This window comes from Diceros bicornis, chromosome 31 (assembly GCF_020826845.1).
Source record: "Diceros bicornis minor isolate mBicDic1 chromosome 31, mDicBic1.mat.cur, whole genome shotgun sequence".
NCBI lineage: Eukaryota > Metazoa > Chordata > Mammalia > Perissodactyla > Rhinocerotidae > Diceros > Diceros bicornis.
In genome coordinates this window covers 34,964,213-34,989,530 of record NC_080770.1, presented here as the reverse complement: position 1 = coordinate 34,989,530, position 25,318 = coordinate 34,964,213, and the positions used below count along the sequence as shown (strand labels likewise).

At 39.6% G+C, this 25,318-nt stretch overlaps 1 protein-coding gene across 3 annotated transcripts in view; it reads left to right on the top strand.

Annotated features, from left to right (window-relative positions):
- HIPK3 (homeodomain interacting protein kinase 3) overlaps nucleotides 1-25,318 on the top strand; it is a 94,372-nt gene that overhangs the window by 40,813 nt on the left and 28,241 nt on the right. The window lies entirely within an intron of this gene.

The window sequence follows — 25,318 nt, the reverse complement described above, 5'->3', positions numbered from 1 at the left end:
GCAATAAATGTAATGCCATATAAACTGGGCTGATTTGTAATTTTATATCAGGTTTGAATGACTGTTCTAGAGTTGCTTATAACTTAATCACTATTCATAGGTTACCAAGAAGACTTCTGTGATTTTTTTTTTTTATGTTGAATAAAAGCCTTTAATTTCAAAGATTATCACTTGTTTTCCGTGTGCCGTGTAGTCTTGGTGTGAAGGCGCCTGTAGTCTCCCGAATGTGCTCTGACGACTGTAGTGATACCATGCTGAGCTGTCAGTCCTGGCCTCACGCGCTTCAGCCTGTCTGTGCCTGTTTGTCTCTGAGTCCTCAGCATGTTCCCATGAATGGACGCCAGCACCCTGGACGTTAACAGAGTGCCTGCTGCCACGCAAGAGCACCAGTGCAGTGGCCAGTGAATAATTTAGGCATCAGCTGGTGTGGTGAGATTGTATTACTTAGGAGAGGGAATCTAATATGTGCTAAACTTTGACATTAAAAAGAACAAATGTTTCTTTTGTGAGAAAATACCGAATTACAAAAAATTTTCAATGTATTCTAAAAACAAGTGTACTAAATTAAAAATTATTTGATGTAATGGTTTTTAAATTATAAAAGTAGTGGATGCTCACTGTCAGAAAAAATTCAATAATAGAGAAAGCTACAAAGCAAAACAGAAACAATTTCCTCCTTTATATTGTGGCTCTGTTTTATAATTATTTGTAATATATTTTATACTTTATTTAAACAGTCCTCTATGATGTACATTTCATTTGTTTTCTGATAATGCCACAGGGAACCTGCTTGTATGTCTTTGGACACTTTTAGGTACACTTTCACAACATTTGTAGAAGGAGAATCGTTGGGTCAAAGGATATGTACATTTTGCTGATGGGCGCTGCTAGATTTCCTTCCGGAAATGTACTATTCCAATTTATAGTCTTACCAATAGGGTATGAAAATGCCCTTTTCTTCACATTCTTGTCATCACAAGGATATTTCTGATCTTTCAAATTGTTGGCTTTAAATAAGCAAAAAACAAAATCAAGTTTTAATTTTTCACGACTGCACTACATTAAAAAAAATTGTAAGTCATCTCTGTCATATGTTATACTGGGAGATAATCTTTTATGTGGGAAATGGAATGTAAACAGAGTTCATATAATAAGAACATTTATTGCCTGCTTAGTACCAGCCACTGAACTAGAAACTTTTCGTAATTAGCCTTTACCCTTGTAACAGCTATGATAAGTAGTCTTACTATCTTACTTTTACAGACAGAGAATTGGGGATTCAGATATGCTAAGCAGCTTGCCCCCTGGTACACAGCAAGTCAATTGCACAGCTACGATTTGTGCTTAGTGCTGCCTCTCCACTTACCCTGCTCTTTCTCCAGGGGTTTCCCTCCTCCTCTCCTGAAGGGTACTGAGGATTTGTTCGTTAATTGTCACATTTGATGTTTTTTTTTTTTTCTTTCTTTCTGAGGAAGATTCGCCCTGAGCTAACATCTGTGCCAGTCTTCTTCTATTTTGTATGTGGGTCGCTGCCACAGCATGGCTGTGGGCGACTGGTATAGGTCTGCGCCCAGGAACCAAATCCGGGCCACTGACGCGAAGCATGCCGAACTTAACCGCTAGGCCATGGGGCCGGCCTTGGATTTTTTTTTTAAGGCCATATCTGGCTGGACCTCTGTCAGTCAGTACTGTTAGTGCTTTATTTTATTGAAACTTTCTCTGCCAGCTTGCTAAACACTGTACCCTCAGATTCTTCTCTCACTTCTGACAAACTTCCTTGTCCTGTTTCTCACCTCTTCAATGAATACGTTCTCCAGGGCTCAGTCCTGGCCTTTTCCTTGTTCACAATAGTTCCCTCGTGGAGACTTCTCTCTCCACCGTGACTTCAGTTTGTATGTTTGTTTAATATTCCTATGGCCCTGGTCTCCTTTGAACACCTAATTTCTGTTTCCGGTTGTCTCCTTGGATGGTCTCTGGATGTTACTAACTCGTGTTCAGGTGATTCATCTTTCTCCCAAAGTCTTCTCATCATCACATAGTACATATCAAGGTTGGTAAAGGAACCCTTTTTCTGGTTATTCAATGTTGGAAACTTTGAGTTCTTTGGCCTGGCTGTTTCCCTCTATATATCTAATCATCGTGTGACCAGATCCTATTGGTTTCATCTGTGAAATATCCGCCCATGTAAGTTTTGCCATCCTCTTTTCACTGCCCTGTTCTGGTCTGGACTTAGATTAGTGATTCATTTTAACCCGTAGTCTCTGAGTCTTGCAGTTTATCCTGCATCATTAGATATGTGTTAGGGATTGGTTTAAGAGACCACAGATGTGTGCATACATACATCCTGGAAGATTTTTTACTACTTTGCTCTTTCTTACCCCTTCAGTTCCTAATATGAAAAGTTTATCAACAAATGTCACAAACGAATGGCCTTTTGGAAACCTAATTGCAGTGGCATCAAGATTTTGGCATGTCTTTGGCCTTGAAATAGTTCTGCACAATTGGAAAAAGCTGACAAAGTAATCAAAAAAGAATTAGTAAGCTGACAAAGTATTATCAAAAAGTGTGTGAGCACAGCATTGTGGTGCTTAGGAAGCATTTGGTAACTTGGAGCAGGTTTTATATACAACCCCTCCCTGATACCATGAGCCCTGTATCTCAGTTCTTAAGTCAGGAGCCTCTAATGTCCACTCCCTCTGGGGTAGATAGCTGTTTCATGTAGCACAATGCTCCTTGGCATTGTAAATGTAGTGTTTTGTTTTGTTTTTTTTTCATTCCTCACGGCTAATTAATCATCAACAGTTTTTTTTTTTTTTTTTGAAGATTTTATTTATTTATTTTTCCCCCCAAAGCCCCAGTAGATAGTTGTATGTCATAGCTGCACATCCTTCTAGTTGCTGTATGTGGGACGCGGCCTCAGCATGGCCAGAGAAGCGGCGCGTCCGTGCGCGCCTGGGATCCGAACCCGGGCCGCCAGCAGCGGAGCACGCGCACTTAACCGCTAAGCCACGGGGCCGGCCCATCATCAACAGTTTCTAAAGATATGTTTATATTAAGGATGTTGTGATGTAGAAGCAAATAATTTTAGAGCTGGAAACATCTACTAAACATTTAGTCTAAATTGCTTTATAGAAGTGGCAACTGAAATCCAATATACTTAAATGAGAATTGGCATATCAACATTTATAAATAACTCTTAATTTTTACATGTATGTAATGTGGCTGTATTTGATTTTGAGTAATAGCAAAGTAATAATAAAATTAGTTTTTGAAGCTAAGGATATAGCTTCTTTGTAAATGGTAAAACGTACTTGTACAAATGGGCAATCAATGACTATAAAAGTCACTTGAAAATAAGATATCATTTTCGAACAAAATACTTTTAGAAGTATCTAGAAGGCATAAACTCATTGAGAGAATTTATATTTGAATAATATGGTAGTAAAGCCATGTAACATGGCAGTAGTATGTTTGAATCTTTTAAAGATTTTGTTTGCTTTAAATTGCTTTTCATTAACATATAACTCCTTCAAAGAGAATGTTATTGAGTTAGTAACAAGATTCTAAACACTATAGTATTTTGGATATGGTAATATTACTTTGTAGGGATTATAAGAAAACTATACTTTTCAGTGATTCATATGAGGCATTCAATACAAAATACTTTCAAAGAAGGATCGAGTTTAAGTAAAAAAAACAAATGAAATAAATACTTATGTCTATGTTGGTGCTACATAATATGAAGTAATAAATTCTGTTACTATGTTTATTCAGAGGTTGATAATTCTGGTTCTGCCACTTCTGTGTCACCTTCAGGAAGCTGTTTAACCTTTCTGAGCTAGTGTACTCATCTGTATAGTAATGATGATAATAGCTACCTCAGAGGTTTTTGTGAAGGTTCAACTCCATAATGCACGTCAAGCACTTAACACAGTCTTGGGACGTTGTATACACTTTATAAGTAGAAGCTATTAAAAAAAAAAAAAAGAGTGGCATGGTTTAAAGGAAAATTACATGGTGGTGACAAGATGATAGGAAGTCTCCATAGTTGTTTCATGGTGGCCTGAGCTGGGTATACGTGCTGCCGTTGCTCCTCAGAGCAGAGACTTTGAAAGCTTACAACAATAGTTGAATTTGTGTTAATAATGATTAATAAGGTAGTAGAAAGTGCACAAAATATAAGTTTACAGCTTGGTAAATTACAATGTGAACCTACCCTTATAACCACTACACAAGTCAAGTTTATTGACTCTTTGGATGTTCTTTCTATCTTGTGAATTTTCTTTTGCCTAATTTTCTATTTGCTTGGCTGTCTTTTTGTTCATTTGTGTTTTTTAAAGTATATTCTCAATGTGAAACCTTTTGGAGAAATATCGTGTTTCATTCTGTGGCTTGCTTTTTCATTCTCCTTAAGCTGACTTAGGTGAATACATGGACTAATTTAATACATGCTCTTATTTTATTTATTTATTTATTTATTTATTTATTTATTTATTTATTTATTTATTTGTGAGGAAGATCAGCCCTGAGCTAACATCCATGCTAATCCTCCTCTTTTTGCTGAGGAAGACTGGCTCTGAGCTAACATCTATTGCCAATCCTCCTCCTTTTTTTTTCCTCCGCCAAAGCCCCAGTAGATAGTTGTGTCATAGTTGCACATTCTTCTAGTTGCTAGTATGTGGGACGCGGCCTCAGCATGGCTGGAGAAGCGGTGCGTCGGTGTGCGCCCGGGATCCGAACCCGACCATAGCCGGCCCTGTGGTCTTATTTTAATATGCTAGTTTTATTTTTCAAAATTTTCCTTTATGATCAATGCCATTTGTGTCCTATTTAAGAAATCTTCACCTACTCTAAGGTCATTAAGATGTTTCCCTTTAAAAGCTTTATGTTTTGGGGCCGGCACGGTGGTACAAGCGGTTAAGTTTGTGTGCTACGCTGTGGTGGCCTGGGATCCGCCGGTTCGGATCCCGGGCACGTACTGACACACCGCTTGGCAAGCTATGCTGTGGTGGTGTCCCGTATAAAGTGGAGGAAGATGGGCACGGATGTTAGCCCGGGGCCAGTCTTCCTCAGCAAGAAAAGAGGAGGATTGGCAGATGTTAGCACAGGGCTGATCTTCCTCACACAAATAAATAAATGAATAAATAAAAACTTTATGTTTTACCTTTCACATTTACATCTGCCATCCGTCTGGAATTGATTTTTGTGTATGGTATGAGGTAGGGATTAAGGTACATTTTTCCCCACATGGACATCCCTCACTGAGCACCATTTATTATCCACTGCATAGCAGTGACAACTTTGTCATAAATCTGGTAACCTTATATGTGTGTGTCTGTTTTTGGACTCTCTATTTTGTTCTTTTCATTATTTTGTCTATTCTTGCACCAATATCACAGTGTCATTACCGTAATTGATAGTATAAGTCTCTCCTGCTTGTTCTTCAAAGGACTGTTTCTGATCTTTTGCAGTTCTAGATGAAGTTTAGAATGTGTCAGTTCTGCAAAAAATTCTTCCATTTTTGAAGTGTATTTCCCCCTGGGTATGCTTTGGGTGTTATTTTCTTTCAGCACTTTAAAGATATTCTGTTTATTCTGCCTTCCATGATTTATGTAGAAAATTGGCTCCTTTGATGATAAGGTATGTCGTCTTACCCCCCATTTAGCGTTTTTCTTTATGTTTGGTTTAAGGAGTGGACTCTGATGTGTCTGGGGGTGGGGGGGTGAGTGAATTGTTGCTTGGCCTATGTTTAATCCTCCCTCAGTATTTTACTGTGAGACTTTTCAAACTTAGAGATAACTTGAAAGGATTGTGCGTAAACATGCACATACCACCACCTGGATTCTACAGTTAGCATGTTGCTGCACTGGCTTTATCGTGGATACCCTCTATCCGCTTACCATTCTGTCTTTAGTTGTGAGGCAATTTAGAGTAAGTTATAGACATCACTACACTGGACCACGAAGCACTTAAGCATGTCTGTCGTAAAACAGCTCAGTAGTTATTTATTGTTCTTTCTCTGAAAGTAAGTTTTATATACAGTGAAATGCACAGATCTTAGGTATACCATTCAGTGAGTTTTGACAAATGCATACACCTATGTAACCCAAGCTCCTGTCAAGATCTAGAACATGACCACCATCCCACAAAGTTCCCTCACGTGTCTTCCCGTTCAGTCCAGTCTCTCGCTCGCCCCTTCCGTATGTAACTACTGATCTGAGGTTTTCAACATAAAGTAGTTTTTCCTGTTCTAGAACTTCATATAAATGCAGTGCTACAGCGTGTACTCGTTTGTCTAAGGTTTATTTCTCTCAACATAATGCTTTTGTGATTTATTGAAATTTTGGCTTCTATCAGTAGATCATTTCTTTTTGTTGCTGAGTAATTTTTCTGGCATGAAAAGATTTCCAGTACCACCTTATACTTTCCCTATCTCAGTCCTGGAATCAGCCATTTCTTCAAGGAGCCTGAGTTCCTTTTAGTGGGGAAATGGTATTTAGAAATCAAGAATTTGTTTTTTAAAAAGTAGATTCCAGTCTTCTGGTGAAATTTTCTATCATCATTATTTTAAAGTTCCTATTATAATTTCAATAGTTGGATAACTGTGGGGCTGCTTCTGTTGATTTTTTCTCCCTTGTTTCTTTGCATTTGATTATAGTTCCTGTTAGGCTGGCAACTTTCGGTTTTTTTGTTTGTTTGTTTGCTTGTTTGTTTCTTTAGCACTGGCCCTTGGGGATGAAAAATCTTGAGCTGCGCTGTTCAGTATGCACCTAAGCACTCATGGCTATTTAGGTTTTAAATTTAAATTAATTAAAATTAAATAAATTTAAAAATTCGTTTCTTCAGTCTCATTAGCCTTATCTCAAGTGCTCAGTAGCCTTGTGTGACTGGTACAGGTAGTTCCATCATTGCAGAACATTCTCTTGGATAGTGCTCTGCTAGGAACCTGGATGATGTCTTCCTCCAGAGAGAATTCTTTTCTGGAAGCCAGGTAGAGTAAGCCGATCATGTTATTCCAGGTGAGGCTGGTCTGTCTCATTTTACCTTGTTCCTAGGGTGTAGCCCTTTGTGGTTTCAGTTGAAAAGCCTGGTGTATCTGCCAAGGCCCCTCTTCCTTGGCAGGTTCTGAATTCCGGTTTTTGTTTTCCCAGTCCAGTGCCACAGCCACAGGCTCTAGGCCACTGCTCTCTGTTCAGTCTCTGTGCCTTGCTGTCAAGTAGTGACTGTCTCAGGAAAAAGTCAGGCTCACTTGAATAAAAGTTTTCTCTTTGTGCTGGGATTCTGTGTCCTCAAGTCCTAGTTGTCTTGTCTGCCGTCTGACAACTTCACACAGCTTTTTCTTTTTAATAGACTATTTCTCAGAGCTGAGCAGAAAGTACAGAGTTCATATCTCCCCCCGTTTCTGCACAGATACAACCTCCCCCACCACTGACATCCCCCCACCACAGTGGTACATTTGTTACAGTTGATAAACCCTACACTGACACGCCATTATCACCCAAAGGCCATACACACAGCTATTTGTGTGTGTGTGTTTTATCCAGCTTTTGTTGTTTTTCTCACTGGGGATTGATACCAGTTAGTAAGTATCCTTTCATTTTCTTTTATGAGGCAGAATATAATTCAGTATATTTAAAAGCTTCTCAGTGATTCCTGGCAATTCTTTAGAACAGTTATTTGTTAGGATTAATGGTTTTGGTATGAAATTATGCAGGGTTAGGTATGTGGGGGGAAATGTATGTGTGGGTGTTTCATATGTTCATATTCCCTTAAATCCCATTAGTCTAGGTACAGAAGTTGCTTAATATAGTTTGCCATTTTGTAGGTTATCAAATATTTGAGAATTTCATTTAAAATGTATATTAAAATGGAGTGTATTTTGAGGAGCATTATGTCTAATTGAATATTTTGTGTTTTTTGAATACATCTTCAAGGAGTGACTTCAGTTTGTAAATACTCTGCCAGGGGCTGTCTGAAATATAAAACCAAGAGAGAGGCAGGTCCTGGTCTTAAGGATCTTACACTCTTCTTAATAGAGAAGATAAGACACGTGCATAAATATTAACAGGACTGTTTGTCGAAGGCACGTTTTGTTTCTTACAGGGCTACAGGTGAGACCCTAGCTGTTGTTCTGGCACTGCTGTTTATTGAGGCTGTGACTTTGGGGAAATCGCCCAAGCACTCAGCTTCAGGTGCTTTTTGGGAAAAGGGAGATTAATTATGTGCCAAGTACTTTTCTTGGTTTTGTTGTCACAATAATCTGGAAAGGCAAGTATATCCCTCACTTGCAAATGAATGAATTGAGGTGGCAGTGACATTGATAACATGCCTAAGGCCTAGAATTTTGTAAGCAACTGCCAGAGCTGGGATTTGAATTCAGTTCTCTGTTACTCCAGAGTCTATAGTTATGTGATTATACCAGCACATAACAATCTATTCTGAGGAGTATTAATAGATATTCCCTGAAAAAATTGGTGGTAGTAATATGTTTTCTGATATGTGCTTCCATAAATTAAGTGTAAGCATCACTCCTGTGGCATTCTGCTGAAAAGAGATAACCTGACCGACCCTTCTTATGAGGAGACATTAAACCAACACAAATTGAGGGACATCTGTATGCTTCAAAAATGAAAACCACAAAAATTCCAGATAAAGGGAAATAAAGAGACATGGGTCTGGGATTTATTTATTTTTTAAAAATTTTGTTTGTTATAACAAGTGTTGGAGAGGATGTGGAGAAACAGGAACCCTCATACACAGCTGGTGGGAATGCAAACTGGTGCAGCCTCTATGGAAAATCGTATGGAGATTCCTCAAAGACTTAAAAATAGAGATGCCCTATGACCCAGCCACCCCACTACTGGGAATCTATCCAACGAACCTGAAATCAACAATCCAAAGAGGCTTATGCACCCCTATGTTCATTGCAGCATTATTCACCATAGCCAAGAAGTGGAATCAACCTAAGTGTCCCTTGACGGACGATTGGATTAAGAAAATGTGGTATATATATACAATGGAATACTACTCAGCCATAAAAAAAGACAAAATCGTCCCATTTGCAACAACATGGATGGGCCTGGAGCGTATTATGTTAAGTGAAATAAGCCAGAAAGAGAAAGACAAACACTGTATGATCTCACTCATATGTGGAATATAAACCAACACATGGACAGAGAAAACTGGACTGTGGTTACCAGGGGCAGTGGGGGGGGGGGTGGGCACAAAGGGTGAAGGGAGTCATATATGGTGATGGACAAACAAAAATGTACAACCCAAAATTTCACAATGTTAAAAACCATTAAAACATCAATAAAAAAAAAAAAACGAAAAAAAATTTTGTTTGTAATAAAGGAAGCATTATTGGGACAGTTGGCAAATTTGAATAGTAGTATATTAATGTTAATTTCTTGGTTTTGACAAATACACTGTAGCTATGTAAGGGACTCTTCCTTGTTTTTAGGAAATACACACTGAATGAAGTATTTAGGGGTAAAGGGATACAATGTCTGCAACTTTCAAACAATTCAGAAAAATTATATTTGTGTGTGTATATAAAAGAGAGGATAATACAAATGTGGTTAAAATGTTAGTATTTGGGGAATCTGGTTGATTCTTTGTACTGTTTTTGCAACTTTTCTATAAGTCCAAAGAATAAGAATTCTTTGTACTGTCTTTTCAACTTTTCTATAAGTCCAAAAGTATGTCAACATAAAAAGTTATAAGGAAAAAAACAGTATGAGAAAAATAGTAATATATTTGCCTAGCTGTTAAGCAACTATTTGTGTTTAAGAAATGCTGTGCTGCAGAGCGCCACCAGGCTGTGCGAGGTCGCTCCATGAGTCAGTGCCTCAGCTTGTACCTGCTTGTTAATGGGTACGTGTGTGGTCTGAGTAAAAGACGCATTTGCAATAGTTCATAAAATAAAAATGATTTCTCTGCCTGGTGTTGAGAAGCCTGGACTCCCCTCAGACTGCATAGGTTTGGTTATAAGCCCTGCCACTCACTCACGGAGAGACCTTGAGAAGTTATTTCTGCGTTTCAGTTTGCTCATTTCTAAAGTGGGATGATACAGTACATACCCAGAGGATTTTGTTAGGGGTTAATGAGGTAATGAATGTAAAGCACATAGCACAGAATCTGACTTCTATGAGCTCAATACACATTTTTTTTGTTCTTTTCAATAATCATAAAGTTACAGAATTGAGTCATTTATTGCAATTAAATATTTTTTTGTCTGACTTAAACACACCTTAATAGATTTTGAGCTTCTTCTGGCATTTACTGATGATACATTATAATTTTAAATGTATCTCATAGTCACATAAATTTAAGAAATCCAGGGTTGTTTTGCACTTTCCTCCTAACTACCTGTAGAATAGGGATAACAACATTTATCTTGTTACCTCATAGAATGAAGTATTTGAAAGGGTTGTAAAATACAAATGCAATACAAACATAAGATATTAGTAATAGAGTTCATGTATATGATCTGTGATATCAGACATTGATTTTCCTACATCCAGTAGAAACCAGCATATGAAGAACAGACACATTCAACCTCAATTTTCCACAGATACTTTTCATATTCCCCTGCCACTTCAGCTCCTTAGCTTCTCTCTCTCGATACGTATTAATAACAATTTTCTCACAGTTTTCTCTTCCGTGTCATGAGAATTTTGAGTGATCTTGCAACTGTTCTTGGTAGATAAAACATGAAATAAATAGTGCTGTCTATAAATGAAATAAATTTCTGACTCCTATTTTTACAAAATATTAGCTATTGATCAGTCATGGATATGTGAAATATTGATCTATCCATTTTTTGGGCATTGGGCTCTAAGCTATACATTTGGCATATTGGTAATGAATATTAATTAATCTTTGCTGTCTCCTATCCTCCATATCTCAGGTTTAAGATTTAATAGGTTTTGAAAATATTTATTATTACTGCTGTTCTTTGTACTTGGTGCTTTGATCTAAGATCACTGTCCTGCATACTTAAAAGATTAAGTGGCCTTGCAATAAGGATATTTTTAATTGCGGGATATTTTTATCCTACAGCTTAAGCCACATTGGCACGAGTGTCTGTTCTAAGTGCCTGTACTTGGATTACATTTCAGCATGTTACTGAACAGTTGTACTTTCTGTGAATATCCAGTCTGTGTGAATATCCAGTATTCTGTAATGATGTTATTGCCTATAGCAACACATTTCTTATCATATTAAATGTAAACATACATAACTTAAGAAAGAAAAATATTCCTAGAAGTAGTTGATGGTCTTTTTTGAAATCTATTTGCCTTTCTAGAGTGTTGAGGTTTTCTTGCTTGTTTTAAAAAGGCACCGTTCTGCAGGATATTGAAAAGAGTGCTGATTAAACTAGAAATAAAGTCACTAGTATATTTTAACAGTCATCCTTCTGTTAAAGTTCCAGTTGTAGAAATGTTCTTTCATATTTTCATAAATTTTAGTTGCATTATGATTTGGAAGGATTCCTGGAGGTTCTCCAGTGCAAGTTCCCCTGCTGTGCTTAGAAGAGTCTCCTTCGTGGTGTCCCTTACAAACCATGATGGAGACTCTAAGGGACACCTCAGTATTCCCTTCCTGAGGCAGGGCATTCCCACTCAGAAATTCTCACTAGAAAACTGTTCCTTACAATAAAAGGAAATAAAGATTCACTTAACACCGATTATATAGTCTAATTTGATGATGATAATTTTAGAAGAAAACGTGAAATTCCTATAAAATCTAGGTGACTGACAATTTTTTAACATTAATCTTTTATTATATAGTATGAGGTGCTTGTTTTAGAAACAAGTATTGTGGAAATGTATACTTTTTCCTCCTTGCCAGGTTGATTTCTCATAATTGCCAATAAAACATGGGTGTGTATCCTTTCCTAGATTTGCTGTGCCTGTACAAATGCTTGTTTATCAGTGCCTCCAATTTATAACCACTTTAGGTCTTTGCTGTCTTTGCTGTGTATAGGGCTTTGACTTGTAAGAATTTATTGAGTGCATGATGTTGAATTGGTGTTTATGAATAATCATACCTACTGGTGAGGAGATGGTCACATCCACTGTTCAGCTCATTTCCTAATTGCCTCTGAAAAGGATGTGATAGTCTTCTTTAGGATCACAGTATCTGCCAAAATAAGAGCCTTATTTTTTTATTTTTTTTTTGGATTTTTTTTTTTTATTGATATTTTAATGGTTTCTAACATTGTGAAATTTTGGGTTGTACATTTTTGTTTGTCCATCACCCCATATATGACTCCCTTCACCCCTTGTGCCCACCCCCCACCCCCACTTCCCGGGTAACCACAGTCCAGTTTTCTCTGTCCATGTGTTGGTTTATATTCCACATATGAGTGAGATCATACAGTGTTTGTCTTTCTCTTTCTGGCTTATTTCACTTAACATAATACGCTCCAGGCCCATCCATGTTGTTGCAAATGGGACGATTTTGTCTTTTTTTATGGCTGAGTAGTATTCCATTGTATATATATACCACATTTTCTTAATCCAATTGTCAGTCGAGGGACACTTAGGTTGCTTCCACTTCTTGGCTATGGTGAATAATGCTGCAATGAACATAGGGGTGCATAAGCCTCTTTGGATTGTTGATTTCAGGTTCGTTGGATAGATTCCCAGTAGTGGGATGGCTGGGTCATAGGGCATCTCTATTTTTAAGTCTTTGAGGAATCTCCATACGATTTTCCATAGAGGCTGCACCAGTTTGCATTCCCACCAGCTGTGTATGAGGGTTCCTGTTTCTCCACATCCTCTCCAACATTTGTTGTTTTTTGTCTTGGTGATTATAGCCATTCTAACGGGCGTGAGGTGGTATCTTAGTGTTGTTTTGATTTGCATTTCCCTGATGATTAGTGATGTTGAGCATCTTTTCATGTGCCTATTGGCCATCTGTATATCTTCCTTGGAGAAGTGTCAATAAGAGCCTTATTTTAACTAAGAGGTATCCAGCAGAAGTCTGTGTATTTAATGTGAAAGATTATTTATAGTTAAGATGAGTAAATGCTTAAAGATCAGGAAAAAGGCTTAGTAAAATGTCAACGAGAGTTTTTTTTTTAACATAAGTATATTTATATTTCACATTTCCTGATTAGTCTTAAAATCCAAGGTGATATGTTTAAAGAGAAAAAAACATGTGAATGATAAGTGTAGCGTCTGAGTGGGAGAACTTCCAGTAAGAGAAAAGTCTGATAGTTTCATAATTCTAGGAGTCATTTGTTTTAAGGTGTAGTAGTTAAAAAGCATGGATTCTGAAGCCGTAAAACCTGGCTTTGAATCCCAGCTGCACCTCATTCTAGCTGTGTGACCCTTTGGCAAGGTACTTATCCTTGTGTCTGTTTCTTAATCTACTAAAAGAATTGGTATGAATATCAAGTAGGTTAATATGTATAACGTGCTTAGAGCATTGCCTGGTTCATAGGGTTATGTAAGTGCTTGATACTATCACTGTTACTGTATATTTTTTAAAGGATTTATTACAGACTGAAAAGTTTGTTTAAAAAATGGCAGCGTAATACTTTTTTTCTTGTAGTAGTCCTAGAGAGCTAAAGACTAGTAAATTTAAAAAGGCACATAACAGATGGTTTTTCATGTTATGAAACTATTAGAAAACTTAGATCAGTTAGTATTTTCCTGTTCTGTGGAAAAGAAAACTATAGCATAACTTTAACTGAACTGCTAAAAATGACTTTGGTGTCCGTTTCTAGGTTTTCTGTTAGTTTGCCTTTCTGTATTTCAATCACAAGATTTTATAATTTGGGATGAGATGGTATAGAGAAAGGCTTTTGGAATCTCAGTCCCATCACTTTCTGGGGAACCTCGGGCAGTGTATCAAGTATCTCTTGCTGTGTGACAACTCTAAAACTTAGTTGCTTCAAGAAGAGTGTTATGTTATTTCTCACGATTCTCTGGGCTGGCTGTACTCAACTGAGGAGTTCTTCTGTTCTACGTGGAACATTATGTTTACCAGCATTTTCGATCTTGGAGCAGAAGAACAATGCAGAAATCTGTTTTTAGAACATTTTCTTTAAATGAAATAATGCATTAAAAGTTATTTCCATGATGCCTGGTCCATCATTAAGTTCAGTAAATGGTGTTTGTTTTTATTATGTAGTCAGAACATTTCAATTGTTGCAAATGCACAGTGGCTAGCATGTAAAAGTGTTTTGGCTTGATACATGTTTGGCTGATGTGTTTGATTTAACAAAGATATTTTTAGCATTCCCGAATGAATGAATGAATGTACGTGCCAGGCAGTGTTCTCAGTGCTGGGAATATAGCATTGAAATATTAAAGTTCCTGGGCCGGCCCCATGGTTTAGCGGTTAAGTGGGCGCACTCCGCTACTGGCGGCCCGGGTTCAGATCCCGGGCACACACCGACCATGCTGAGGCCGCGTCCCAAATACAGCAACCAGAAGCATGTGCAACTATGACATACAACTATCTACTGGGGCTTTGGGGAAAAAAAAAAATGGAGGAGGATTGGCAATAAATGTTAGCTCAGAGCTGGTCTTCCTCAGCAAAAAGAGGAGGATTATCACGGATGTTAGCTCAGGGCTGATCTCCCTCACACACACACACACACACAAAAGAAATATTAAAGTTCCTGCACTCGTGAAATTTATATTCTGGCGGGGGAGGGGAAAATAGGAAATAAGCAGACATATTATCAGTTGGTGACAAGTACTGTAGAGAACAGTAAAGCAAGATAAAGGAGGAGAGGTAAGTGTAGGTGTTGGCCAGGGTCAGGGGAGGCCTTTCTTTTTCTTCTTTTTTTTTTTTTTATAATTTTATTTATTTATTTTTCCCCAAAGCCCCAGTAGATAGTTGTATGTTACAGTTGCACACCCTTCTAGTTGCTGTATGTGGGACGTGGCCTCAGCATGGCCGGAGAAGCGGTGCATCGGTGCACACCCAGGATCCGAACCCGGGCCGCACGGGCTGGCCCAGGGGAGGCCTTTCTAATACGATGATTTTTGAGCAGAAACGCAAAGAGTGAAGGATCAAGTCCTGCTGTTCCCTCTGCCTGGGCCTTCTTCTCCTAGATAAGTGTGAAGGTTTTGAGGCAGGAACTATGGTTAGAAACAGTAAGGAGACCAGTGTGGGTGGATGAGAGCAAGCAAGTGGGATAATGGTAGGAAAGATTAGATGTAGCTAAGGGCTGAATCATGTATGACCTTGTCAGCCTTTGTAAGGAATTTGACTTTATCTGAGATAGGAAGCTGTTGGGGGATTTTGAAGAGAAGAGTGACGTGGTCTGACTTGTGAATTAAATGGGTCACTCTGGCTGCTTGGTTGAGAATAGATGGCAGAAGACAGGGACAGAAGCAAGAACAGTTCAGAAGCTCTTGCAGTAATCCAGATGAGAGATGATGGTGGCTTGGATTAGGGTGGTGTCAGTCAAAGTGGAGCAAATGGTCACATTCTGGGTCTGTTTTGTCAATGGGATTTGCTGATAGATGTGGGAAGTGAGAGAGAGAGCAGAGTCAGGTTTGATTAGCCCAGATTAAGGGTCTGAGAAACTAGAAGGATAGAGTAATCATTTCCTGAGATGGGGAAAGCTGGGGGAGGAGTGGGGAGCGGGGAATTAGGAGTTCTTTTTGAACATATTCAGTTTGAGATATCTAACAGACATTCAAGAAGAGATGTTGAGTAGACGGTTGGATATGTAGGTCTGGAGTTAAGAAGAGAGATGGAGATACATATTTGGAAGTCTTAAGAATAGAGGTGGAGGGGCCAGCCGGGTGGCCTAGTGGTTATGTTTGGCACACTCCACTTTGGTGGCCCGGGTTTGGTCCCCAGGCACAGACCTATACCACTTGTCAGCAGCCATGCTGTGGTGGCAACCCACATACAAAATAGAGGAAGATTGGCAACAGATGTTAGCTCAGGGCCAGTCTTCCTCAGCAAGAAAGGAAAAAAAGAGGTGGCATTTAAAACTGTGTGGTTGGATAAGATCACCTAAGGGAAATGTATGTCGCTGGAGAAGATAGATATCCAAGGACTGAGTCTTGGGGCACTCCAAAATTGAAAGGTTGTGGAAATAAGATGGAAATGGAAAGGAATCTGAGAAGGGAGGGCTAGTGAGGTAAAGAGGAGAACAAAGAGTGTTGTCCCAGAAGTCAGAGGTAGACAATGTCTAAAGCCAGAGAGCATCGCCAGGCATGGAAAGCACTGCAGGTCAGGTAAGTGGAGGGTGTGGCAGTGCGGGGCTGACGGTGACCTTGACAGGAGCTGCTCTGCTGGAACTACTGGGTAATGAAACCTGATTAGAGCGAGGTCAAGATGGGGAAAATTGGAGGCGGCATTTCTCAGCAATGCTTTCAAGAAGGTCTTGCGTAAACGGGAACAGAGAAAGGGGAGATGCCGGAAGGAGAGTGTATAAACGAGAGTTTTCTCTTTTTCTTTTTTTTTCCAAGATGGGAGCCGTGGGATGGTCCTGTATATATAGAGAGAGAGAGAGAGAGAGAGAGAGAGACTGGTGATGAGAGAGTGGGAAATTGGTGGAGTGATGTACAGTACTTCAGTAAGTGAGCATGGATGCCTTAGATAGAAGCACTGACAGATGCAAGTGGGCTAGTAGATGTGGTGGTGAGAATGTGGAAGTTTTTTTCAAATTAAGTCTGTTTTTTCCAGTAAAGTAGGATGCAAGGACAACAATCAGGAATGAGGATCGGGGAGAGGGTGGTGGTTTGAGCAGAGAGGAGGTGGGGAGTAGGATGGTGGGACTATGAATAAATCAGGGGAATGTATATACTGTTTTTTTTTTTGAGGGAGACTAGCCCTGAGCTAACAGCTGTGCCAGTCTTCCTCTATTTTGTAGTGGGTCGCTGCCTCAGCACGGCTGATGAGTGGTGTAGGTCCACAACTGGGATCCAGACCCGCAAACCCAGGGTGCCGAAGTGGAGCATGTGGAACTTAAACCACTAAGCTGGGGGCCAGCTCCTGTACTGATTTACATTTACAAACATTATTTTACTTAGTGCTTTAGATAATCTTCTAAGTATGTAAGGTCAGTAAAACCCCATTTTAAAATTGAAAATACCAAGGCTCAGGTAAATTACTTGCAGTTAGAGGGAGAGCTAGGTGTCTACTCTTGAGTGTTTAAAGCTAGCTCTATTTAGATGATTTTCGTTATTTGCAATCAGTGCTTCCTTACCAGACTCCAAGATTTGTCTTCCCAGAGCTTTTCTCCATAGATTTCCCAATTTTTTAGTACCAGTATAGCATAAAGTTATCAAATTTGCCCAAAGGAAGTTGCACCCATGATCCATGCTCTGTTATGTTGAATCACCAGTATACGGGCACAAGGTTCTTATTATTTCCTTTAGTGCCCCCACAGGTTTGAAAAAGGGGTAGCACAAGATTAACTCAATCACAAAGCCCGCTGCATTGAACAAAGTAGGAAGTCAGTCATTCCTTTAACACTAGTACCCTCGTTTCCCTTTTGGATTTATATTCCATCAAGGCATTTTCTTCCTACACTGGCCAGCTCCGTCTGAGACAGTCCTTGTTTTTGGTGTATAGCCTCTCTGCTCTGAAATTCTTCAACACTGGAGTGTATTCTTGCTCTGTAGCCCGGTGAGCTGACAGGGCATCTCTTGGTTAACTTCTCATTTTTCATAACAGCCAAAAAGCGGAAACAACCCAAATGTCCATCACTCGATGGATGGATAAGTAACTGTGGTATATCCACGCAATGGAATACTATTCAGCAATAAAAGTAAATGATGTGCTGACACATGATACAACATGGTTGAACCTTGGAAATATTATGCCAAGTAAAAGAAGCCAGTCAGAAAAGACCACATATTGTATGATTCTATTTGTGTGGAATGTCTAGTATAGGTAATCTAAAGAGACAGAAAATAGACTGTGGTAGACTAGAGATGGAGGAGTTTGAGAGAAATGGGGAGTGACTGCAAATGGATATAGCATTTCTTTGGGGGATGATGAAAATGTTCTAAAATTGATTGTGGTGATGGTTGCACAATTTCACGAATATACTAACACCCTTGAATTGTACCATTTAAGTGGGTGAATTGTATGGTATGTGAATTATATCTCAATAAAATATTACTTTAAAAAATGCTTTCTGCATCTTCCTCTACCTCAGAGAAGACTGTTCTGATTTTAGTATATTTGTCTTTATTGAGTTTAGCACTTATTGACCTTTTCCAAGTTTGTGCTGCATTTCTCTGGTATCTTCTTACTGTCAAAAAGTAGAGGGAAGTGTGTAGATATGCACTTGTGTAGGAATATCATCAAGAGAAGCCTGGATGGCTCTGCCGCTCAGTCTTACTGAGTGACGTTACTTGACAGAATCATCAGCTTCTGGCCCTTAGCTTTGTCATTTCAGAAATTATTTGATCAGAGTCCTAGACTTGACCAGCCCTGGTTGTTCTATCACTGGACTCACCAGAAGTTGAAGTATATCAGCGTTATGCTAGTTTAGTAAGTTTAATGAGAAATGAACTGTTGGGCAGACTAGATGTTCATGTTGGCCTAACTGATATATTCTCTTATGTAGAAAAACTAAGTTAGGAGCAGGGCCGGCCTGGTGGCACAAGCGGTTAAGTGCGCGTGCTCCGCTGTGGTGGCTCGGGGTTCGCCGGTTCGGATCCTGGGCGCACACCAACGCACTGTTTGGCAAGCCATGCTGTGGCGGTGTCCCATATAAGTGGAGGAAGGTGGGCACGGATGTTAGCCCAGGGCCAGTCTTCCTCAGCAAAAAAAAGAGGAGAATTGGCAGATGTTAGCACAGGGCTGATCTCCTCACCAAAAAAAAAATCTAAGTTAGGAGCTGTATTTTGATCAACAGTTTCTTTTTTTTTTTTTTTTCTTTCTGTCCATGTGTTGGTTTATATTCCATGTATGGGTGAGATCATACAGTGTTTGTCTTTCTCTTTCTGGCTTATTTTGTTTAACATAATACCCTCCAGGCCCATCCATGTTGTTGCAAATGGGACAATTTTGTCTTTTTATGGCTGAATAGTATTCCATTATATATATATATATGTATATACACATATATATATATACACACACACACCCCACATCTTCTTGATCCAATCATCAGTCAAGGGACACTTGGGTTGCTTCTACTCATATGAGTTAGATGGTGGAAATGTATTATCAGTGTTCATTTCCTGATTTTGATGATTGTATTGTGTTATGTAGGAGAATATTCTTGTTTGTAGGAAATAGAAAGTATATGGTTATTTGGCAAATGACTCTCAAGTGGTTCACTAAAAAAAATCTTCATTGTACTGTTCTTACAACTTCTCTCTAAATTTGAGGATAACTACGTATGACAGGGTTTGGTGTATTTTCATTTCCATTTTTCGCCAGATATTCTTTGATTTCTCCTTTAATTTCTTCAATGATCCATTGGTTGTTCAGTAGCATGTTGTTTAGTCTGCACATCTTTGTCACTTTCCCAGCTTTTTTCTTGTAGTTGATTTCTAGTTTCATAGCATTGTGGTCAGAAAAGATGCTTGTTATGATTTCAATCTTAAATTTATAGAGGATTGTCTTGTTTCCCAACATATGGTCTGTCCTTGAGAATGTTCCATGCGCTCTTGAGAAGAATGTGTAATCTGTTCTTTTTGGATGGAGTACTCTCTATATATCTGTTAAGTCCATCTGGTCTAGTTTTTCATTTAAGTCCACTATTTCCTTATTGACTTTCTGTCTGGATGAGCTATCCATTGATGTAAGTGGGGTGTTAAGGTCCCCTACTATTATTGTGTTGTTGTTGATATCTCCTTTGAGGTTTGTTAATAGTTGCTTTATGTACTTTGGTGCTCCTGTGTTGGGTGCATATATATTTGTAAGTGTTATGTCTTCTTGGTAGAGTGTCCCTTTTATCATTATATATTGCCCCTCTTTGTCTTTCATTAACTTTTTTATCTTGAAGTCTACTTTGTCTGATATAAGTATGGCAACACCTGCTTTCTTTTGTTTGCCATTAGATTGGAGTATCATCTTCCATCCCTTCACTCTGAGCCTGTGTTTGTCTTTAGAACTGAGATGTGTTTCCTGGAGGCAGCAAATTGTTGGGTCTTGTTTTTTAATCAAGCCAGCCACTCTATGTCTTTTGATTGGGGAATTCAATCCATTTACATTTGGAGTGATTATTGATATATTAGGGCTTGATGCTGCCATTTTATCTCTTGTTTTTCAGTTGTTATGTATTTCCCTTGTTTCTCGTCCCATGTATTTTGGACTGCTGATTCAGTTTGGTGGCTCTCTATGATGGTTTTCTCTTTATTTATCATTTGTGTCTTTGTTCTGATTTTTTGTTTAGTGAATACTGTGCAGTTTGTATAAAAGATCTTATAGATGAGATAGTCCATTCCCTGATAGCCTCTTTTTTTTTTTTTAATTTTTATTTATTTATTTATTTTTCCACCAAAGCCCCAGTAGATAGTTGTATGTCAGCTGCACATCCTTCTAGTTGCCGTATGTGGGACGCGGCCTCAGCATGGCTGGAGAAGCGATGCTTCGGTGCGTGCCCAGGATCCGAACCCGGGCCGCCAGCAGCAGAGTGCACGCACTTAACCGCTAAGCCACGGGGCCGGCCCCCTGATAGCCTCTTGTTCCCTTAGTCTAAGCAGGTTTCATTTCTTTTCTCTTTCCCTTCTGAGTTGTTGTTGTCACAGCTTATTCTGTTATGTGTTGTGAATTTGTGGTTAAAATGAAGTGATAATATTTATTTTTGATGATTTCCTTTATCTTTAGAGTTATAAGTGTTTGCTGAGCTGTTCTGACAGAGCTGCAATTGCTGATTTTGTCTGCCTGTTTACCTGCTTGCTCAAGGCTTTGTAAAACCACCCCCTCTTTTTTTTTTTTTTTCAGGTATGAGGGCCTTCTTGATCAAATCTTAAATCTTTTAGGGGGGTGTCTTGTGGCAATGAACTCCCTCAGCTTTTGTTTATCTGGGAAAGTTTTTATTTCTCCATCATATCTGAAGGATATTTTCGCTGGCTATAGTATTCTTGGCTGCAAGTTTTGTCTTTCAATATTTTGAATATATCATTCCACTCTCTCCTAGCCTGTAACGTTTCTGCTGAAAAATCCGCTGAAAGCCTGATAGGGCTTCCTTTATAGGTTATTCTCTTCTGCCTTGCTGCCCTTAATGTTTTTTCTTTATCGTTGACTTTTGCCAGCTTTACTAATATATGCCTTGGAGAAGGTCTTTTTACGTTGATGTAATTAGGAGTCCTGTTGGCTTCTTGTACATGTAATCTCCAGCTCCGTCTCCAGGTTTGGGAAGCTCTCATTATTTCTTTGAACAAGCTCTTTACTCCTTTTTCCCCTCTCTTCTCCCTCTGGAATATCTATAATCCTTATGTTGCATTTCCTAATTGAGTCAGATATTTCTTGGAGAATTTCTTCATTTCTTTTTAGTCTAAGTTCTCTCTCCTCCTCCATCTGAAGCATTTCTGTGTTCCTATCTTCCAGATTGCTAATTCGATCCGTCGTATTATCAGCCCTGTTGTTTAAGGACTCCACATTTTTCTGTATCTCATCCATTTGTTTTTCATCTCTAACAATTCTGTTTGTTTTTCTTTATAGTTTCGATCTCTTTTGTGAAGAGTTCTCTCTGTTCAGTAATTTGGTTCCTGATTTCATTGACTTGTCTTTCAGAATTCTCTTGTAGCTTATTGAGTTTTCTTATGATGGCTGTCTTGAATTCTTTGTCATTTAGATCGTAGATTTCCATGACTTGAGGATTGATTTCTGGGTGTTTGTCTTTTTCCTTCTAGTCTGGAGTATTAATAAATTTCTTTATACCATTTGATGGAGTGGATTTGTGCCGGCGCATAGTGATAGTTTCTGGATGCAGATTCTGCCTGCTGCCACTTGAGGGGGGCAGGAGCTGTGTAATCTGAACCCACTGCCGTGATCCCTGTCAGCTGTGCCTGTCCAAGCCTGGGTCACTCCTTGGGATCGCAGTGGCCCTGTGGGGTCTCCCACCAAATGGGAAAGTAGTCACGTGGGCGGCTCAGGGCCACTGCCGCCTACTCCCACAGACCCACAGAGCTGTGCTCCCTGCTTTGGGGCCACAGTGGTACTATGGGTGTTCACCGAAGCCAGGAGCTGGTTTGCCTGGACTGGGATCTCAGCCGCCCTCTGCTCCTAGGTCACACCAGCCATTGTACTTGGTGGGCGGGACTTCCCCTCTGGGAAGCCAAAACCACTCCCTGGGACTGGGTGGGATTGTGGATTCTCCCACTAGACGAGAGTGTGGTCACATGGGGGCTCAGGGCTACTGCCACCTGCTCTCATGGTCCCACTGAGACACACTACCCTCCCCCGCCCCGGGGCCGCAGCAGTGCTATGGGTGTTCATGGCAGCCGGCAGTTTGTTTGCCCGGTCTGGGATCTCAGCCGCCCTCTGCTCCCACCACCAAGGGAGCTCCCTGGGACCACAGTGGGGTTGTGGTTTCTCCTACTAGATGAAAGAGAGGTCACACAGGGCCTCAGGGCCACTGCCGCCTGCTCTTACAGTCCCGCTGAGACACGCTTCCCCCCTATGCGGCCGCAGCAGCACTATGGGTGTTCACGGCAGCCGGGAGCTTGTTCGCCTGAGCAGCAGCTCAACCACTCTCTGCTCGTAGGTAGCACTGGCCTTTGTGCTTGGTGGGTGGGGCTTCCTCACTGGGTCCAAGCCTGTGCTGCTCTCTGTGGGCTGCGTGGCCCTGAGGGCTCCCCCACTAGATGGGGAAGTGATCACATGGGGGGTTCAGGGCTGCCGTCACCTGTTTCCACAGTCACGCTGAGGTACGTTCCCACCCTCAGGGCCACAGCGGTGCTATGATCGCTCTAGCCAGGAAAGTAGTCGCACACGTGCGCTGGGCTGCCTGGGGTCCAGAGGGTGCTCACCTATCTCCACCACCTCCTCGGCGGGTGGTAGTCCATCCACCTTCAGATATACAGCTGCTCGGGTCTCTCAGGCATCCTGGTGTGCTGTGTGGGTATCCTCCGCTGATCAGTCCTTTTAGTTGTAGTTCAAAGAGGGAGAGACACAGGGAACGGCTCACTCCGCCATGTTGCTCATGTCACTCCTGGAATGAGTTATTTGAGAGATGTTTACTGAGTGCATATTCTCTGCTAGGTTTTGTGTATACAGTAGTGAGAAAAAATAAGATCTCCCTCTGCTCTGTCTTTTGTATGATACTGTGAATATTTAAGCTTGATAAGTTAGTGTAACTTATTTTTTTCCTTTGTCTACAACGCAATTTAGCATTTGATTATATCTGAATATAATTCATATGTATACGTCTATACAAATGCTTATTAAGTATTTTGTCAAAAGAATGAAAGCCTTATATAACTATGTTTCAAAGATCTTTTATGCCTCATAGCATCTCCCCGTGGCACTTATTTGTTTTTAACAAATGCTTGTGTGTTGATTGAGTCTTACTGAATCTCATATATTAATTATAGCATAGATGTCCAGGAGTAGAAGAGTCACTGGACAGATCCCAAGTCTATGGTAGAAAACAACTTGTTTTTCTCCCTTGAACTTACTTTGATCAGAAGAACTGTGGGGAGGAGATGGCTAGTCTTCCCATTGGTCTAATGACTTGAGGCCCAGTCTTAGGTTCTCAAACTTTGGCCATGTATTGGAATCACCCCGGGAGCTTTAAAAAATAGTGATGCCCAAGTCTCATCCCCAGAGTTTCTGATTTAATTGGTATGGGGTGTGGCCAGAACCAAGTGATCGTGATGTGCAACCAAGATTGAGAACCACTGCCTCAGGAGATAATGACAATCAGCACTCTCAGTCAAAGAAATTAGCAGAAAGCTTATTTTGTGTAACTGTTTATGCTGTGTATATTGAGAGATTCTGAGAACAGTGCCATCCCAATAGTAATTAGGACCCATAGCTCATTGAGGGAGTTCCTACTGGTCAGGTCTGGGAAAATTAGAGTATCAAAATAAATAACAATTGTAATGGATTATAACCAATTGAATAAAATAGGAGTCCAGTAATCTACTCACATAGGTAAATAAATGAATAAACTGAAAGTTTGATAGGGAATGGATTATTCATATAATCTCAAATTGAAACCCCACAAAATACTTACAGAGGGAAAGGAAGAACTGATAATGGAGATATCTAGCAGACATCATGTTAAGTCAAGTCACCACAGTGAACATCATTGGTAACAGGACAAATCAAAATTGTATGCCACCTGATAGCATACAATGAGAAGAAACGTCACTCAGTAATATTCCTCTTAGAGATTTATAACCCGGGTCTAATGGTGAGGAAACATCAGACAGACCTACACTGAGGGACATTCTACAAGTAACTGGCCTGTAGTGTCTTATGCCAAGGTCATAGAAATCAAGGAAAGACTTGAGGAACTATTCCTTATTGAAAAAGACTGAAAGAGATGACAACTAAATGCAATGCATGATTCTGAATTGGATCCTTTTGCTATAAAGGACATTATTAGTATACTTGGCCAAACTTAGAGTCTGAGGCTTAGATGGTGGAGATGTATTATCAGTGTTCATTTCCGGATTTTGATGATTGTATTGTGTTATGTAGGAGAATATTCTTGTTTGTAGGAAATACAAAGTTTATGGTTATTTGGCAAATGACTCTCAAGTGGTTCACTAAAAAAAATCTTCATTGTACTGTTCTTACAACTTCTCTGTAAATTTGAGGATAACTACGTATGACTTACTCTGGAATTACATAGCTAGATCCAAAGTCTCTCTTAGAATGTTAATCTTCTCGTGGAAAACTCATGTGAAGTAGCAGCATAATTTATCTGGGAATGTCATCTTTCCTGGAATATATTTCCAAATAATCAGAGCTCTTCAGGTGCTATGATGCTTTTTAAGTGTTTTGATGTATCCCATACTTTTCTGCCTTTTAAAGCAGAATACATTGAACTTGGTCTTGTCGCTTTTGGGTGACTTATAGCCCTAATTATATGAATATTTATTTTTGTGTTCTGAAGTAATATCTAGGTCTAGATCCACTTTTAGCCTTTGGAGTTTTGTTTTGTTTTTGTCTTATCTCTCTCCGTGTCTGGTTTTCAGTCTGTTGATGTCATGGTGCATGTATTTAATAGTTTGCCAGTTCTTTCTAGTGTGCTATTTCTGATCTGCTATAGTCTAAAAAACAAGTTCTACACTTTTTCCTTTTTTTAATATTAAGTTAATAAAACTGTCTGTAAAGATTAAGTACAGAGATTTTATTATAGTGATGTTGTACTCATAGCACTTTTTTAAGATTAATTCGGGATTATGGCTAG